Source organism: Adiantum capillus-veneris, chromosome 18 (genome assembly GCF_014529385.1).
Source record: "Adiantum capillus-veneris isolate H3 chromosome 18, ASM1452938v2, whole genome shotgun sequence".
In the NCBI taxonomy this organism is placed as follows: domain Eukaryota; kingdom Viridiplantae; phylum Streptophyta; class Polypodiopsida; order Polypodiales; family Pteridaceae; genus Adiantum; species Adiantum capillus-veneris.
Window position 1 is genome coordinate 152078629 of NC_140948.1, and position 15307 is coordinate 152093935.

General features: G+C 42.9%; 1 pseudogene; it reads left to right on the forward strand.

The window, feature by feature from the left end:
• Nucleotides 1-11551: 11551 nt before the first annotated feature.
• On the forward strand, nt 11552-13074 carry LOC147436649 (uncharacterized; annotated as a pseudogene).
• The last annotated feature ends 2233 nt before the right edge of the window (nt 13075-15307 follow it).

The following is a 15307-nucleotide window of genomic DNA, read 5'->3' on the forward strand; positions in this document are numbered from 1 at the left end:
GTTACCACCTGTTGGGGTATAGGCACATGTGCCTTGCTCGACCGCCCAGAGTCTGGGCGCCCACTGACTTGTATACCTTATACATAGCATAAGTGTATAGGGGGCTACTCACTCATTGAGTCTCCCCACCCATATCTGTGTGTTGTGTTTCTTCTTCTCTCTCTCACTCTCCGTCTGTGGTGCTCTCCGATCCCCTTCAATTGGTATCAGAGTGACAGGTGTGAGAGCGTAGATGGACGGCTTCGCGATGAACTCGTCGGGTAAAAGGCAGAGAGGTCACAGATCTGAGCAAAGAAATAGAGGAGGCTTGTGGGAAGTTATACAGAGGCTTGTAGGAGAGCTCTCAGGAGCTTCCTAGTGCTCACAGATCAGTCCAGAGTTCCTCTATAGATCAGCCCATTGTGTACAGCATTTTCCCTCTTCTCGACAATCTTTGCAACGGCTACATCGGCGACAGATTGGAGCTTGGAGCTTCCATAGACATGGAAGCATTGTGAGATTGATGCATTCAGCTCACGCATCAAGGTGGGAAGTGAGTTTGAGCCTTTCTATGAGCTCAAAGAAGCACAGAAGAAAGTCGTTCAGTTTTTGACAGTTTGACAGTAGTCTACTGTTTTGCTCATAACTTGAGCTACAAAGCTCCGATTTTGGTTCAAAACGGAGCTGGATTCAAGCTCTACGACTTTGTAGAAGGAATCGTTTTCTGATTCAGAGTGTAGGTGGGTCTGAAATTAAAAACAGAGAGACTGTTTTCCAGGACAGTTTTGGGCTCTATTGTTTTCTTTGCTGCAGACAGCTTACACGTGCACACTGCAGGTAGCAGGCACATGTGAGGTGTTACAAGATCGGGTTTGACTCCCAGTACAGGTTGAGTCTAGTACTCCCACAGGTGTTGCCAGTTGCAGTTGAGTGGTTCTTTTGCAGTGTTGTGGCTTGCATACATGGTCTTTGAGCGGGTAATGCTCTATGTATGCTTATGTGGTGAGCAGTAGATCTTGTGAGCAAGTGCAGAGGTTGGTTGTGGATGACATGTATGGTCACCTGTGGTACTCTTTGTGAGCATTTGTTGGACACAGGTTTGTAGAGCTTATGCATGTATGTTGAGTGTAGTTTGATGCGCATTGATTGCTCATTGTATTGAGCTTGCAGGACAATGGTTATTTTGTGTTGATAGCCATTGTGCGTCGAAACTCTGGTGAAATTTTCCCAGGAGTTTTATACCCATCATTTATGCGATCTAGGCAGAGATTGCAGGTTGCACTTAGCATTTGCTTGCGGTGTTCTCTCCAAGTAGGAGATTTGTGCGTGTGTATGCATCAATGCCGCACAGTGTGGGCTTGGTGATTAGATCACGATTTGACAGGCATACAATTATCTTGGCGCGCTCACAGGAGTGAATATTGTGATGTATGCTTGTGTGGCTACGAGCTAGGTAGTCGGATTCGAGCACTAATGGCTTGAGGTTTTTCAGCAAGTTTCAGCTACAGGTTTACAAGTTAGAGGCAGGTTTGAGGGCTTATTTGGGCGCTGAATTTTCAGCCATTGTTTCCTCTTTGTAGGTGTCCATGTATGGATCAGTTGTAGGCTGATCTGGGACATGTTTGTGACTTGTTTATGCAACTGTTTAAGAGCTGAATTTTGGGGCGGTTTTGGGGCTGATTTGCAGCCATATTTTACAGCCATATAGGAGCTTGGTTTACTCTACCGTACACTTGGCATTTGGGATTTGCATCATTGCCATTTGTGGGAGCTTTATGCTCACAGATTGTCTCACAGATTTTGCATCGTGACTTTGCCATATTCTTGGACAGTTGGCAGGTGCTGAGACATTGATTTTGCTCTCTAGTTTGCTACATTGTGCTCATGGCAGAGACAGGTGATCGCTCAGATTATGATCTCTCCGAAATGCGCATGTTTGATGGGTTAGACTTTGCAACATGGAGAGAGTGTATGCTTGATGCATTGACACATCGAGGGTTGCATGGACCATTGAGTGGTGATGGAGGTAGACCTTCATGCTTGTCTGACAATCAGTGGCAGGAGCTAGATGAGATGGCATTATCTACAATATGTTTGCACGTTGCGGAGTCTATATTTGCTCTCGTTATGTATGAGACGACTACGAGAGCATGTAGGCAAAGATTGCATGAGATGTATGATAGATCTGAGTCATCTGAGACTCTTGTGAGACAAACAACGGCATTCACATATGCGCCGACATGTTATGTGTTGGCATTGTGGTCATTTAGGGCACATTAGACGGCGATGCTTTCGTCGTATGAGACAGCACAGGAGACAGGCTAGTCTCAAGGATGCAGTAGATGCTATAGGCTCCATTGACTTTACAGTTTGCAGGATCAGATACAGTGTCTGAGTACCCTAGTGACAGTGAGGTCACATTTTCTTCCTGTATTACTCCTGATTTTTTGACGTCTGAGGATAGTGCACTTCTTTTGCAGTGGGTGCTAGACAGGGATGCTACTTTTCATGTCACTCCGTATCGTGACTGGTTCAGTAGCTATTCTAGCAGAGTGCATGGTAGTGTGAGATTGGCAGATGGGTCACTGCATGAGATTGCTGGTTTAGGAGATGTGAGACTATCATTATCGAGCGGTGCATCATACGTGCTCAGAGATGTGCATCATGTGCCAGATTTGACGATGAGTTTGATCTCCGTTGGTCAGCTCAGGGATAGTGGATGTCGGGTATCGCTACTTGAGTGATCTTTTGCGTTGCATTTGGGTTCGCTAGTGATTGCGAGAGGTGCTACAGTTGGCACATGGAACCCATTGCACGTAGTAGTGGTGCGAGATGGTCGAGTCTCAATCTTGTTACAGCCATGCAGAGAGCGAGAGACCCAGACAGTCTCTTTTGCTCATGGGTTGCAGGGTTCTTTGCATGTAGTACAGAGTAGTGAGCTCGTTGTGCACACAGTTGGGGCACAACTTGAGCAGTCACACAGAGAGGTGAAAGAGTCAGACATGCATGCTTTGCTAGTGACTGAGCAAAGCAGAGAGTCAGTTGTGCGAGATACTTCTATGCAGGATAGACAGGTAGAGCGGTCTTGCTCTAGTGAGTCACGACAGGAGGACGTTGTGCAAGAGTCTATGCATAAGGAGTTAGAGCATGAGAGTTCTAGTGAGTCACAACAGATTGAGTGGTCATGTTTGCAGTGGATGATTGCAAAGGAGGCTGAGACGTTAGTGATTATGCAGTCATTCCTTTCTATGCTCGATAGTGAGCATGGGGATATAGTTGTGCAAGATATCTCTTCGAGCAGACACCTAGAGCAGCTGGTTTGCTCTGAGGTTGCACGACAGGTTGATGCGTCTTTTGTGGATAGTCAGGAGATGCATGTGGCTGACACGCCTTGTCAGTCAGAGATGCCTATTGCCAGGGATATATATGTTGATGCATGCTCCGTAGAGCTAGCAGGGCCCACTAGCATTGCATCAGCATTTGGTGGTCTCATGTATGAGATGTTGATCTTGAGACCGGATATCGCAACTACAGTGGGAGAATTTGCAGTTGGGATTGTTAGTTGTTTTTTGATTGATGATGTCATAGTGCACGAGGGAGATATGCAGGTATTGCGTACATACTTGCAGTTCGTGTGTGATATGTCTAGTGGTGTATGGACTTACACGGGAGCAAGACAGCCAGATGCACACGATCACAGCCAGCCAGTGGGCATCGGTTGAGAGAAAATTTTTATCACCTTTTGTAGTCTTTAGACTAGCTTCCCTTGCTTAAAGGCACGGTCGCCTTTAAGTGGGAGGTTGTTGGGGTATAGGCACCTGTGCCTTGCCTGGTCGCCCAGAGTCTGGGCGCCCACTGAGTTGTATACCTTATACATATCATAAGTGTATAGGGGGCTGCTCACTCATTGAGTCTCCCCACCCATATTTGTGTGGTGTGTCTTCTTCTCTCTCTCACTCTCCGTCTGTGGTGCTCTCCGATCCCCTTCACCACCTTGATCAAGGTTGCAAGGACAAATGAGCAGAAATTCTCCATATAGACCTCCATTTCGACGAAATAGTTTTCGATACACTAATCCAAATATGGGGCCATCTAGCCCTGTGGTATGCTATAACTGTCAACAGGAAGGGCATATAGCTCCTTATTGCCCCAATCCTTGTAAAATCAAGACTATATACCGTTATGTCGAATCTGTAGCGAGGAGGGTCACTATGAAGATTTATGTCCAAAGCGGGTAACTTTAGTGCAAAATGAAAAAGGGAAACAGAAGGTTGATGAGGATCCTAGTACCTCTGCCAATTTAGTAGAGGTTGAACAATTGCAAGATGGATTCCCTCGTAAACAAAAAGCAAGGAAAGTGACCTTTGCTAAAGAACCTGTGATGGTCGGGGTAGTTACTCGATCTCAAAAGATGGACCATGATAAAGGGATTACTGTCCCAAATGTGAGTAAGAAGATTGAGGACTCTTTCATAAAAGAGTTTGTAGAATCTCCTGATGAAGTATCTGAGGATCATTCTGCTAATGAGTCACCTATTGCTTTTAAGCTACAGGAAGAGGAAGAAATTACAAAAGGTATAGCACCTTTTCGAGAAAGGTTACAAACATGTGTAGCTCACAGGAAAATCGTACCAGATACTTGTAATTTATGGGAATCTATGAAGGATTGCAAAATCTCATTGGACTTGACCACTTTAGTAGAGATATCTCCTTTGTAAGAAACAATTATATCATAAGCTCGTATGTAGAAGAGGGAAGAGAAAAAGCTCTAAAATGATGGAGCAAGTCAAAGAAAAAGGAGTTCATGTACTAGATATTTTTTATGGACCTAGAAGCACCTACTATTTCCTTGGAAATAGGAAGCCATAGCATAACAGAAGTGCAATTAGATGGTGGAGCAGCAGTCAGTTTAATGATTGAGCAAACTATGGGAGAGTTGGGATTGAAACAAGTGGAGCCTACAAACATCGTTCTACGCCTGGTAGCTCAACGACGTGTAAAACCTTTAGGAATTTTACAAGGGGTCAAGACTATAGTTTCAGGACTTGACTATAGTGGCATATCCTGGCTGACCCCATAGTAGATTTGGAGTTTTTTACTCTTGACAACGAGGATGAGGGGGTACCCTTGGGTTTACCTAGGGGATTATATCATATGTTGTTGCCTAGACAACAAGCAATACTCCAATATGGCCAAGTACAACCCTATGGAGGGGGTCTTCAACGAGTTTTACCTTTTGGCTTAGCCAATGCACGCGCACTATTCCATAATATCTAGTGAGAGGTTTAGAAACAAAACAAAACAGAACCACAAAATTACAAACAAATTAAAAGAAACTCAAATATCCAAAAAGAAATGTTTCCTTTTATGTTTGATTTTTTGTTTTATTCAAAACAAAACACTAAAAAAAAGAAAAATCACCAAACAAAACAAAAACAAGAAAACCCATAAACATTAGGAGTAGGATAACTACATTCCTTTAGGGGGAGTGTAGTCTAATCTTTTTGCAGAATCGAGAAATTTTGTATGGAGGAAATACTTGTTACAAATTGGAGCTGATTGTCAAAGCTGTATCTGGGGATGTAGTTCTAAAGTGGAGCATTTTCAAGCAGATTAAACAGGTGGTTTACTTCTAACTATAATGTTCATTTTTTCTTCTTCTTTTTTAGTTTTAATCATTTTATGCTTTCTGTAATAGATGTGTCAGTGACAAGTTAATACCACACTATTCATAGTCAAGCTTGTTAGCTTAGGGGTTTATATATTCTTTTTAACTTTCACTTAGCAATCACCGATCGGTGACCAAGCTGTTAGTGGCTGAGAGAGGTAGTCAAGGTGATTATTTAATAGAGTCACTGTAGCTAAACTAGTTTTGGGCAATATATTTATGCTCTTAATGGTGATCTAGAGATCCCTTAGAAGTGATGTAGGTATCTATGGTTGGGAGTATAGACCTTCAAACTCTAGAGTATGGGCGATATGCTAGTTAATTTACACTAATGATGAGCCAAGGGGAGAATAGAACAAAACTTTTATGTTATATGTTGTGTGACCGTCGTCGTACAAGTTTGGTAGGCGAGTGGGTCTACTTTGTCTCTAGTGATAGAGCCACGAGCCGTAGCCACGATTTGTACGGGGTGGAAGTGTAAGTGCTAATAATTCCTGCTCGACGCAGCAGTGAGAGTGGAATGCATGCGAGAAAAAACAATCAAGTCCTACGTGACTTGTAACAATAAAAATAAAAATAATATTAAAAAAAATTAATGTATGAAAAAAACAACAATTAGAGTCTTTTTTTTTTGAAATTGGGAATTCAAACAAGGGAACTTAAATTAAGGGGAATGACTTCCACTTAGATGTGAATACTGTACATAATTTTTATAATATAGGGGTTAATTGGTTTACCTCTATAGAGCTCTAGCGCCATGGAGGGGGGTTGTTCTTGCTATTAAACAGTAATAAATTTATTGTCTTGCCTTGGGCGGTTTATAGTTATTCCATTAACTAGTCACCTTATTATTAATTTTAGTTGCTATTGGTGAGGTTTAGGTTTGTGATTTGTAAATCTTTATATATGCTAGTTAGTGAGGGTATATACGTTTTCTGGGGTTAACATGTTTATATAACTATGTCTAGTGTTTATTAATTTGTCACTGAGTTGTCACTAACTGACTGATTAACGGTTTTATTGTTGAAACAAATCTAGTTCTTGTTTTAAAATAAGTAAGAATGGCAGAGTACTGGTGTTAGTGTAATGTATTACAGGCTTTATGCTCATGAGGGCGTTCACAGTTAAGGAGGGGAGCCAATTATTTTTTAAAGTGTTGCAGTCAAGCTGGGGAGTTGTAGCAGTTTAAGAAGATTTCATAGTGTTGAAGATATTTTCTTTTTCGTCGAGGATGACTTCAAGTTTCAGTAGCGGAGGAATGCAGACACCAAGATATTTTTTATTTTTGTATCAAAACTGGGGTAACTTGGGATCTGCATGGGCATTTTAGATGCATTTGCATACAAATTAACTACATTATGATGTGTTTACCTTTATTTTCAGTTTTAAGTCTACTTAAATATATTTATTAGTACTATTTGAAAACATGTTCGTAGCAAACGTTTTTCCTAAACAATCACCATAGTGAGGTTTTGAGCTGATGACTCGTTGGAATAGCTAATGAAGGTCGTCTTATATGATTGTCTTTTACGATGTTAAAATTGCTCATCCCTAGAGTTTGAGCAAGGGAAAGGGAGAGGTTTGCTATCTGTAGCGTAAAAGGGAGTGAGATAGGTTTTGACCTTAAGACTTGTTGCAATTGATCTTTAAGATCTTTTAGGATGGTCCTTACAACGTTAAAATATTTTCTTTTGATGATTGATTTGGTGGACACGAGAGTAAATGAATTGTCTACCAAGTTCAAGTAAGTGAGCGAGACAGGCTTGAGACACCAAATTACACTAATTTTTTCAAAATTTTATAGATTTTCCCACCTTCAAATATAAAATTTAGAGGTAAATTCAAAATTTGTAGGTGGGATTACACTAAACCTAGGCATTTTTCGAGCACTTGTACGTAGCTTTGCCTTCTTGCTTGAGAGTTAGTGTGTGTGTGTGTTAGTGTGGGGCTGGTTGCTTGTATGTGAATGAGTGTGTGTGTGTAGTAAGCTTAGGTAGAGAGAGAATTAAAAAAACGTGAGAGTAAAAGAGAATAGGAGAGAGAAGCAGAAATTGAAAGCAGAAACAGAGAAAGAATGGGAAATAGAGAGAATTAGAATGCTGCTTGCTTGTGTGAGAGTGTGTGTGTGTATGAAGAATTGAGAGGAGAGACTGACTACTTGCAAACTGAAGAGAGAGATGGAAGGAAATTGATTGAAGAATCAAGACTATCTTGCAAAAGTCGGGGATAGAAGCCAAGCTATTGGTCCAAAGCAATCATAACAAGACGATTCAAAGCACTTGAAGGTTGATCTACAATTTGCAATATAAATAAATATAAACATACAATTCTACAATAACAAATAAATTTGAATGTTAACCATAAGAATTTGATACATAGCTGAGAATATAAAATGGACTTGCATGTATGTTTTTTATTCTGCATCATTGTGAATGTCTGCTAGAGGTTAAACTTAGAAAATCTTCCACGTTAGAAGCATTTAGATTGGGGAGAAAGTGAACATTTGTAAAAAATAAATCAATTGAATACAGATATTGCAATATTTCACCAATGTATTGTGTAAAGAACGAGCGTATGGGAAATTGAGAGTTAAGGTTTGATTGTGCAAAGTAAAAATATCGTTATCATTGGTCGACTCCATATGTCAACTTAAATCTGTAAAGAAGCATCTTTGGTTATGGTAAAAAAGAAGTACTTTTGAAATGAGACATTGAAATATAAAAATATATGTTATTTTTGTTGGTATGAGTAAAAAAGAAATGCTTGTAAAAGTGGAATTTCCAGGGCATTCATATGTCCTTTATACTTAGTTTTAGTAGATTGTAGTGCGTACTCGGTGTTAGAGAGTGTTAGTAAATGTTGGACTACAAAATTCAAAAAATTTAGCAAAAAGAACGCAATCATAAACTTGTTAAAATGGGTTTAAGAGTAGTAAATGAATGGCAAATTAGTGCACGCTTAGGATAGATAGGGGACCGTTGGACTAATTGAACATCAATTAGAAGACTTGGAAGGCAACGTTCACCCCTTGCCCCTATTGTATACAAATTCAATTATTCATTTCCAAGGTTGATTGGTTCATGAGACTCTCTCTCTCTCTCTCTCTCTCTCTCTCTCTCTCTACGATTCCGCATCATCGACTTTGACATGGTAAGTCTGAGCCTTGGTGGAGGCTAAGTTGCATAGCAGCAAAGAAGATCCAATGATATCTCCATTATTGTCGACGTCATCCTCCCCTTTCACTACCTCCTACATTTTAAAACATTGTGGAGCTTTCCCTCTGCTTGTCCGTGCCAGTTTCCCCCTCTCTATCATTAGCGTTTTGAGACACTAAGTCGACAGTCCACTGCGCCCCTTACTCTCCTTGTCAGGAACATTTTGAAACGTTGCCCGCAGGAGACCCTTTGATGTCGACCAATTTCCTCCATACAACATTGTCTGCTATGCATTTTAAAATGTAGTCAGCAAACAGTGGCCCCTCCTTGGCACAGATTCCACTGCAGCGTTTTGAAATGCACTCCCCTTCCTAGCAACATCCCCCCCCCTCTCCACGATCGCTCCATCTGAAGCATTTTAAAATGCTGATGGAAGGTTTGTCCTTGATTGGCTTTGGGAAGTGTGAAAACCATGTGGAGGAGGGGCTTGGGAGATGGTACAGACTTAGATCGACTTTGGATAGTGCGGCCTTTGGAGGCAAGGATCTTAGAGCCCAAGAGAGGGGCATCTACGACGACTTGAAAGAGTTATTGAAGGAGTTTTTGGAGCAGAATGGAAGAGGTGAAGAGATTGGAGACTATTTTGCATCTTGGGATTCAGTGCCACTAGTTTTGGAGTGTGAGAAGATACCAGATTACCAGATTTTTCAACTTCAACATGTTACTAGTCAAAAATTCACAGATAAGGAGTTTTAAAAATAGTCCTTAAATGTACTTGATATAAACAAATTACACATAGTGACCCCCCCTAAGGCAAGAACTCACATGAAGATAAAGATAAAGGCAAGCTGGATAGAGATTCGATCATAAAGATTTGACAAAGGAGATCGGCATGGCACATGTGGTGGCAGCCACCTAGCTCGATGTCAGATTTCTAGTAAAAACACAAGTGCCACCACTAGCTTTAGCCAGAGAGAGGCTTGTGAGTGGCAGAGATGGGCAAACAATGCTCCCTATAATTAGTTTGGACCCTTGTGTTGGAGTTCAAGTTATCGATGTTTGGACCCGTAGGTCCGAGTTCAAGGCACATGCATCTAGGAGGGAACCAATCAAACGTATCTAAAACACTATGGATGAGTGCACCAATCCAATGTTGTTGGTCGGATCACGGATAGGATGTGTTTCAGGTTTCATTCTCTGGGAATATTATATTTTGGATGTGATGCGTTCACCGTTCACAAATGGGGATTCCTGGACATAGTGTGGTCTACAATCAAATTTTTTACAAAGGCAATTGATGCTCAAGATGGCATCATTCTTGGGTAAAATGTTAAGGGTAGCAAAACTGAGGGTATCTAGTAGTCCAAGGCCTGATACTGGGGTGTCCATGGTAGCTCCTTCATCGACTTGGTGTCACTATTGATGTGCACTATGAGTTGCAAAGAGGGTCACTTAGGGTTTTGGCATCTCAAATGAACTGGCCAATGTGATCCCATTATTTATTTGTTCTTTCAGGTATTTATTTTACTTATTTCTCAAAGTTTGGGTAGGGCAATTCACTGAGGTTGCTATATAAGTAACCCCTTGCCTTCATTGTTATTTTCAAATGGAGGTGTGACCTTTTCTCATCTCCCCCCCTTGTGCGCCCTACTCACGGGGGTTCGACCGACCCTTATATGAGCACACTATTGCTCTAACAAAGTGAAACCTTTAATGTGGTTGGGTTCAGATGGCACGGCGGCAAAGAAATAAAGAGGGGGGTTCAGCTAGAGCGGCAAGAAAATCTTGGATGAAAAAGCAGAACACCTCTCCGGACCCACAAAAAGCCTTGGCGACCCCCTTCCCCCCCTCGTCAGGCAATGGAGTTTGTCTGCCTTCTTGCTTGCATGAAAAGTGAGCGAAGCTTCAAAGGCTGATTTACAACTAATAGCTACCACATTGTGTGAAAACGAGCAGGGCAGCAGAATTTGTAGGCAAGCGGATTGCCTCTGCCTCCGTCCACAGTGGGGTTAGGTTGTGAATTAGGTGCAATACGTTGTCTCGATCCCCACTCAACACTCAAATACCCCTCAGATTTCAAAAATTCCCTTTGGGTGGATTGTTCAAGATTTTCTAATCTCTATTCCTTTTTGACAATTTAAATCCGTATTTGAGTGCTTAGCAGGTAATTTGCAACAAATTACCTCGCAATTCATCTCCAAAGCCTACATACCAACTCAACTTCTAGTTTTAGCATCTTGTATTGATAGACAATCAATCTTCTTGTGTGGGCTACAATTTTTTCCATCTTTGAGAAATTTTGGAAATTTGAGGGCTATTTTAGGAATTTCCGAGGGGTATTTTGCTCTTTCATCGCTTTTCGCGTGCTTTAATTTAATAGCCGTTATGTTTACCGGCTACACATTCTCGGGCATTTCTTCATTTCCTCAACAAACAGAAAAGGACTACTCCCATATTCGACGAAGCAGGAAGCAGAGCCTAGCAGACGCCAAGCTAGCCTGTATAACAATGCGTTCCAAGCTCGTACTTGCCATGGGCACATCTGGTGATCCAGAAGGGCGGGCCTGCTGCGAGATGGTGAAGCAGGACTTAGGGCTGGAGACCGTGAAGCAGCTCGGTTGGGGAGGGCAGGGTTTGGTTTTACTCTGCCGCGACCCTGCGTCTGGCAATCGCTTCGCTTGCAAGGTGTTGGCCTCCCATCGTGAGCGTCAGCACAAGGTCCTCCTCGCATCGTCGTCATCATCATCGACTTTGCCGAAGAAGTCTGAAAAGAGGAAGCTTATAAAGATGAGGCCCAAGGAAGCCGTTGAGAACGCAAACTTGCTGCGGGAGGCAGAGCTTCTTCACCACCTTCGTGGCTTGCCTGGCATCCTGCCCCTCATCACAAAGGTCGAGGGCGATGACGGGTGCGTCCATTTATTTACCCCCTTCTGCGACGCGGGTGACCTCCTCGATAGACTCGATGCATGCCCGATCCTCCATGAAAGGGAGGCTGCCCACGTTGTGGCGAGCCTGGCCCGAGCCCTCATCTCGTGCCATGCTCGGGGCGTCGTCCACCGTGACATTAAGCCTGGGAATGTGCTTTTTCGCAGGTATGAGGCCACCAAAATGCAAATGCAGAGTATAAGTGCACAAGAATACATGAATTCTAGTTTGCAGAGTAATTCTATAATTAGTACTAAACTAGCTGCTGCAGGTGCACCAGGACTATATTCATTAGAGCTACATGAGGTGTTGCTGGCAGACTTTGGGCATGCTGCGAGGGTGGAGCATCCCTGGCAGAGGCTTGATGACCCCATGTTGGAACCTCGACCTTCCGTGCGCCGGAGCTCATCCAAGGACGCTACGACCATCGCATAGATATCTGGAGCCTCGGGGTCCTCCTCTACCTCATGCTCACTGACACCATGCCCTTCATCCAGCACCTTGCTCACGATGCCTCCGACAAAGACATCCATGCTGCCATCCTCTCCAACAAGCTCTCTCTGGATGGGTCCATCGACCTTGCTGCCTCAGCTCAGGACCTCCTCAGAGGCATGCTTTGCAAGGACCCCCAACATCGCATCACCCTCCAGCAAGTCTTGCATCATCCCTGGGTTGTCCTCAACGTCTCGAACTGTGGCCAGAAGACCCTGAGCCATGTCGTCGAGAAGAGCCCTACTCCAAACACTGGCAGCAAAATTCACACTCCTGCTGGCTGTTCTGTATCAGCTCAAGCAGCTGACGTAGCTGTGCAGCCCAAGGCATTGAAGAAAGAACCTGTAATTCCTGGTACCCTAAACCACAATATTGTTGAGAAGAGCACTAGTATGCGAAATGCAGGTGTGCACACCGCGAGGAGGACATCTGGGCATCGACCTGCATCGGCTCAAGTTGCGCAACCCATGGTAAAGAAAGAGCCAGCTGTAGTCTCCAGCACTACAAAACCATATTCATACATGCGCGGCGCGGCCAGCAGTAGGATCTCCAACTTCCACCATGAATGCCATGCCTCTCGGCAGCGTCACACCAGCAGTAGCAGTGGGGCAGAATATCTCTATCTCATGTATGCCGGGAAACAGTAGTAGCATTGCAAACGACGATGAGGTGGACGATGAGTTTCCCAGGTTTACAAGGGTAAAGCGACAACGAGTTCAAAGTGCCATCAGCTGCATGCCATCAGCAGCATTGGCGAGTCGTGGAGGCTCATCAAAAAAGGCCAGCAGGCCACATACCCACCACCAGAAATTATACCTATGGAGCACCTCCTCTTGCATCTGCTAGCATTAACTGAAGCAGGAGCTAATCAGATAGGGCTGATATTTTTGAACTGGTGCATTCTACAGAAGGTGAGAGAAACAATACATTGAAGCTTTTAACATTTGGTGCAGCGGTACTACGAATACCGGCTGTTAAACGTACTACTTTAAACTGCGCAACTGAAGACATCTCGTCTCAGATAATTTTGGACTACTCGTAGGGCTTTGATGCTGCAGGATCATTGAAAGATCCAAAACTGGTATAAAATCCGTGTACATTCAATCTGACTTTCCGATGTGTCTCTCTGTCAATTAATTACTGCTTCGAGTGCAGCTTGCAAGCATTTTGTGTTAGTAGTCAGCGTATTGGTGAAAATGTTTGGTCTAATACACTTTCAAATTAGATCTCTTTGATAAAAAACGCATGGCATATAAGTACATATTGCATTCCTCAAAATACACAGCTTTTCTTATCTGAATATAGTAATGCCTGGCAATTGTTGATCAGGAATCATCATCATGTGATGCCTTCCTTGCCCATTGTGCTTGTGCCGGTGTCATGTTGTTTACTTCATGGCTCTTCTAAAACTAAAAGAGGCTGCGTTCCCCCCACCACATCAAGTACCTACGACACCTTTCTCCTGCATATTCAGCTCCGGCTGGCCGCTAGCAATCTCCTCCAGCTCAATATTCACAATGTCAGAGCTTCCCTTCGCATTTATAACACTTTTTGACACAATATTGTAACTCACTCACCTTATATGATATTTTAGGAACAAACAACTAGATGTTATCAAATCAAAGACTTGTCAAAGATTATTTTGTATGTGCTACATGAATATAGCTCTCCTCTCTCGATTTTAAAGGTCCTCTTTGCATCATTGTTCGCAAAGGTTCCGGAACTTGGAAGGATTCAACATCCTTGCTCCGGCCCAGCTTGCACGGCCACCACACATAGATCATTCCACTATGAGATCTAACTCTCCGCTAGGTCCTACTTTGCATGCCTCACATCACGGCTACTCGTCGATGCACAGGCGCCGACCGTCAAAGATCCCCACATTTCTCACATACCACATTGACCATATATACCAGTCCGTAGACGAAGACATACAAACCAAATACCTTGGACTTATTTGTAGTAGAGAATAATCCAAAGGTCAAGGTGAATTTAGTGCACTTCGTGATGCATTCCACCAGTATGTAGCCCAAGCCCATCGGTCTATAACTTCTTTACCCTCCCAAAACAAGCGCCTCATTGTCTCAGTAAGGTTTACCACATCGAAAGCAATTACTCGTACCATATCCTTTTCGATGGAGCATAGAAGAGGTAGGCCATGAACCAGCTAGGGTTCTCCACAGATGCACTTTGAACTTGAATGGTCTCCGAGAGACCCACGACCGAGAAAATATATTATTCCACCAAACGGATCAATAGACCAGTGTTTGTTACATCTAGCAGAAGGATCATGCTCATGAAGCAAATGCATGTAAAACTGGGATGTTTGAGAGTTTCACCAATTGGTTGCTACGTGTGGAAAAGTCTAGTCTCAGTGCCTGTCTAGACGATTGGTAGTTGGTGGTATTTTTAGGTTGTTGACACATGCACAAAGATTACACCAAGAGTTTCTGAAACCAAATCCTAGTCGGAACCTCTCTCTCTCTCTCTCTCTCTCTCTCTCTCTCTCTCTCTCTCTCTCTCTCTTTCTCGTTTTTCTTCGAAACATAAAAAAGAGCCACGGTATCATGATAATTCAAATTGTATACACAACCCAACAATGTGAGGCTAACCTTGAGCCCTACCACACCTAAGGCACAATATTGTATCTCGCTGACCTTAATATGATATTTTAGGAACAAACAACTAGATGTTATCAAATCAAAGAGTTGTTAAAGATTATCCGAGAAAAATATGTATGTGCTACATGAATATAGCTCTCCTCTCTCAAGATACCGATGGTTGAAGTCGATGATAGTTATAAGTAGTGCAATGCTTGATGATTTTTTTGGTGATTTTCCATGTATCGTTCAAAGACTTAGCAAAGCTGGGATGCAATAGGATTCTATACATTTCAAAGCCAGCACAAGTTTTTCACTTGGCCTTTATGGCTCAATCATTGGGTTTGTGAACAGGAAATGGGAGCTTGGCCAAGTTGGTACCCAAGGTGAAGTTTTTCCAATGTGATGCAAAAGGGATTTTTTTGGAGCCTTCAGGGCCATTTGATGTAGGCCTACTATGTGGCGACTGAGAAGATCCCACATGCGAGG